We start from the raw sequence: 5,196 nt of genomic DNA on the forward strand, positions 1-5,196 counted from the left end.
AGAGGGCCTCTTGAGACACACCTTTTGCCTTTGGTGCAGCCCCTCTCTCTCCCATGTACTTCTCCTCTCCTGCGGTGCTTGGCGAAGCCCTGCAGGATTGCCACGCTCCTCTACCACCACCACGCCGTTGTGCTGCTGCTGGATGGAGTCTTCCTCAACCTCTCCCTCTCTCCTTGCTGGATCAAGGCGTGGGAGACGTCACCGGGCTGTACGTGTGTTGAACGCGGAGGTGCCGTCCGTTCGGCACTAGGATCATCGGTGATTTGAATCACGACGAGTACGACTCCATCAACCCCGTTCACTTGAACGCTTCCTCACGCGATCTACAAAGGTATGTAGATGAATCTGAATACTCGTTGTTAGTTTCTCCATAGATAGATCTTGGTGACACGTAGGAAAATTTTGAATTTCTGCTACGTTCCCCAACATATTGTACTCCATTTCTTTGGTCTAGTCAAGGTTCATGGTATTCGGCCTATATACGATCTGGTTTTGAACTAATTTCAAATAGTTTGGATTGCTTACTTTTCAGTTTTCACGTCGCTCTCCCGCTCAGCATGTACGTCATTCCCTGCTCAACACACATGCAATTTGAATATGACAGTACACTAGGTATTCATATTAATAGGTGCATGCATATTAGAGGAAACTGAGTGGCCGTGAGGGAGGAAATAGGTCATCATGTCATTATTATCCACTACATGCATGCTAGTAATTAAATCATGGGTTACTAGTACGAGGAAACGTCATTAATATGAATAGATACAAAATGTCTCAGTTACTGTTGGTGGCCTTGTATAGATACAAAATGTGTTTTTCATAGTGGCCTTGTATCTATACCTACTATTAAAGGGAATAGGTATTCTTGGTTTGGTTTAGTCCTTTTCGTTTGGTTTACACACACTAAGCGATCCGGCCTAGGTACTTGTATGTTGATGGGCCTTTTATGGGCTTTCGCGAAAAATAATTGGTTCAAAATAAGTCAACCTTGTGGGAATTGAACACATGACCTCATGTCTAGCTCTTCGATGTAACAACCAATAACCTATGCACCTTCCACATTTACTAATCCCAACTCGCTCTAAATATACGAGTGGCAGTCATCATGTTTAGTGCGAGCTAATTAAGTGAATGAGCTAATAAAGGAAGGATTGTGGGCTTAAATATAATGTTTAAACGGATGTGGCTAATTAAAGAAAGGATTATCGGTAAAACGGTGGAATAACTAAAAGAGGATTGTGGTCTTAATAAAGGATTTGAGGTAAAAATGTATGATAATTAAAAGAAAAGATGTGCATGCTTCAATGTGGTGGTGCTACTAAATTAGAAAAGGAATGAGGACGTCATGGTAATTGATGAAAGGATTATACTTAAATGCCATTAAAAAGGACTATACTTAAATGGAATCAGTGGGATATTATGCCCGGCAAAGAAAATATGAACATGGCTAAATTGCAACGTATTTTTTTATGTTCATTTTGTAGAAGGATGTTGTCTTGCAGCCTGTTTTTCCTGATGAATCCGGTGCTGTGTGACATTATGCTTGCACAAAACATCTGTTTTTTCCGTTGCAACGCACGGGCATATGTGCTAGTATACAAAAATGAAGGGAATACGTCATTCACTGGTCAACATGAGTGCAATTCGAATATGACCGTACGTTAGGTATTCAAATATGGTACGTATAACACCTGGTTGGTGGATTACATACATTGCTTCGTGCATGCATGAACGAATAATTGCACCTACAAAGTTTTGAGTACGTGTTCATTCCGCGTATATGTCACTCTCCCGGTCAGTGCATGCATGCACTTTCAAACATCCAATTAACTAGAGTAGTTCCAATCTGCATGCTTGCATTAATGATTGCATGCAGATTGGAGGTGGTCTCTGAGGCTGGTCATAGTGGGGAGGAACCGGTACTAAAGGTTCAACACGAACCGGCATTAATGCAAATCCGTTCGAACCGGCACTAATGGTACCATTAGTACCGGGCCAAAATCAAACCGGGACTAATGTGCTTCACGTTTGACCATTTTTCTACTAGTGATTCATAGTGCATAGTATCATAGAGTAGTATCATAGGTGGTCTCATTTGTTGTCATGCATGACACATAGTAGCATAATATTTATTATGTTACGGTATCTACCTATGTTACTATGACCTTCTCTCTCTTCTTCAATTTCCTGCCTTGTAAGCATGTTTACGAATCCCAAGTATATGATACTAGTTATGTTACCCCCACTATGGCCAGCCTGACTCTTTTAATCTTTTGTTTTGGATCGCTAGGAGCACCAACTCCGGACGACCGGCGAGTCGAACATGTCGTACCTCTCCTCGTGCTCTGTCGTCAGTCTCGTACTGCTCTTTCTTTTAAACCACGACGGACCAGCAGTCCTCCGTCCATAGCCACCGCAGGCACGTACATACTTAACTAGCCACTACATAAGGCGGACACGCGCAGGTCCGTGGTACATACTCCCTCCGTTCCTAAATATTTGTCTTTCTAGAGGTTTTTAATGGTGACTACATAGTACATACGAAACAAAATGAGTGAATCTACACTCTAAAATATGTCTATATACATCCGTATGTGGTGACCATTTGAAATCTCTAGAGACAAATATTTTGGAACGGAGGGAGTATTTAACTAGCAACTGCTTCCGTGCATGACCCCTACTACATAAGGAGGCCACGCGCAGATCTTCATATGCATTCTTGGTTAACAAGATGTAGAGCAGCAGCGCGATGGTCGTCAATGGCGGGTCCGAGATGGACGTGTTGCTCAGGCGGCAGCAGGACCTTCTGGCGCAGCTCCGTGCGCTCATCCCGCCCGCGCTTCGCGGCGCTGACGGCAGGTCGGCCGACCTTGCAATTGGCCTCTTTGACGACGTGATCGATTGCACCGCCGGGGTCATGTCCAGGCTCCAAGGGATGAGTACCGCGGGCGGTCATGGATCGGCGATGACGCCCTTCGACCTCGTCGACGTTGACGTAATTTCACCCAACGCTGGCGGGGAACAGGACGAGGAGCCTGTGATCAGCAACGTTGCTCAGAAGAGAAGGTTAGAATTTTTCCAATAAAAATCTTGATTAATGTATTATTGTCTTAGTTCAAATTTGATCATCCTTGGTATTACGTAGTTGTTACCTTTTCCGTGATAGTATATATTTGCATTTCACGTATCTCACCAATTAATTGCCACTTATATAAGTATGTATGCATCATGTAGGAGAAACAACGACAAGCGATCAAGATCACTTGTAACAGTTGTTCCACATTATGATGGCCATCATTGGAGAAAATATGGGCAGAAGAACATTAATGGGAGGGAACATGCTAGGCACTACCATATCCTCACAACCAGATCCTCACATTACTAATACACAAGAACATACATTCTAGTCCCCTTACTCAAGATGGTTCTCGTAAATCGCCACATGTGAGACTTGTCCGAGTTGGTTCTATCTTAAAATGCATATGAGGTAATCACCAAGGATATATGTGTGCCCAGAGCATCCTATTATGACCTAACATAATCTTTAAATAGTTGGGAGGGGGGCGGGTCGTGACTAGCTACCTTGCTCCAATAAACATAGTACATCCCTATCGAACCATACCATATGTTAACCATAACCGTAGTCTCATCCCCCGGTCTCTCCACTCACTCGAGGTCTCTTGCCCCTGCATATTTCCTCTCCTCCATCAACATTTCTCTCCCCTCCCCTCTCTCGCGGCATCCTCGCCGCATATGTCCCATATCCTCCCATGTCCCTCTATTTTGTTCCTTGATCAAATTTATTTTTTTCCATGGAAAGAGGATGGTGAGGAGGAGGATGAAGGGTAAGACTAAGCTTGGGCCAGGTTAGTGGAGTATGGCCATCATGCCCATGCCACACTCTTCGTGTTGCATGACCCCCTCTTGATTACCTGGTCATCGTTGGGTGCACTTTTTTCTGGTCATTTCGGACTGGTGACTATTGATAATTGAAGTGTGAGTTGTATATAAATTATTAAGAAAAAATATCATTATAACTCATAACAAATGTGTAATTAAGCAGGAGCTACTACAGATGTGCCTACACAGAACGGTATTGCTCAGCAACCAAGACAATTCAGCAACAGGATCAGTACAAAACTCTTAATTGTGAAGAGGAAACTGCAATGTACAATGTTGTGTACTACGGTCATCACACTTGCAGCGACGACAACACGAGAAATGGTGCAAAGAATGACCCTGGTATGGACCTAATTCAAAATGGGAAAATGGCAGGATCACTAGCAGAATTTCAAAACTTCGACCAAGGAGACGTGGACATGCCGGCTCTAATAAAGGTGCTTGACAACCCTGAGCTGAATTGGAACATCGTTTTCAAGATTACATTTTATTGGTGAATTTGGATAAGTTGATAATTATGCCTAGTTTACAAATGTCTCAGAGATGGGCAGAAGTCCTTTTTACGTTTGAATGTATGTGCGGCTAGACATACAGAAGCATATAATTTGTGTTGATATAAATTGTAACAAAATCTATCAATAAAGTTTATGGGCAATTTGTAAAATATAGGAATGACACATGTTTTGACTGTGAGTTCCAAGTTGGATCATTCAGCAGTCATTTTGCAAGCTTCTCACTCGCCATGATGGTTCTCTAGACTTTGGAAAAGAAGAGCCAGACAAGCAACAATGTGGAGGTGTACAACTCTATGATGTTGGTCTAGTCTTCCCGGAGGTTGCGATCTTTGTGGATGTGTCGTCATGTATGAAGGGGCTAGTTTATGTGAAAATAAATAAAATCTGGTGCTAGTAGCTCCTAATGTTTAAAGAAACAATACATATACTTGATTTCACGTTTTTCTTCTTTTGGGTACTTCTCAGTGAAAATGATTTGTTAATCATGTCACACCCTCCCCTACCCGACAATCCGATACTACTAAAGGGTAGATTTTGAATGTTTCAGGAAGCCCATCTTTCTTCTGCTGCGGGCTTTATTCTTTATGCATGTTTTGTAGAGTCCAAAATAAAAATGTAACATGTATTGTAACATAAGGCGATCAACTTATGAACCTAACCAAACTACCATATTCATTTCATGATTCATAGTTTAACTTGGTGAAGATACAATACTAACATCGTGCGGTCGATTTTGCTATCTAGCTAATTAAATGTGTATTTGTCTACATAAAAATACTTT

At 42.2% G+C, this 5,196-nt stretch overlaps 1 pseudogene; it reads left to right on the forward strand.

The window, feature by feature from the left end:
• The first annotated feature begins 2,731 nt into the window (after window positions 1-2,731).
• On the forward strand, window positions 2,732-4,397 carry LOC123191380 (WRKY DNA-binding transcription factor 70-like; annotated as a pseudogene).
• Window positions 4,398-5,196: the final 799 nt, after the last annotated feature.

This window comes from Triticum aestivum, chromosome 2A (genome assembly GCF_018294505.1).
Source record: "Triticum aestivum cultivar Chinese Spring chromosome 2A, IWGSC CS RefSeq v2.1, whole genome shotgun sequence".
In the NCBI taxonomy this organism is placed as follows: Eukaryota; Viridiplantae; Streptophyta; class Magnoliopsida; order Poales; family Poaceae; genus Triticum; species Triticum aestivum.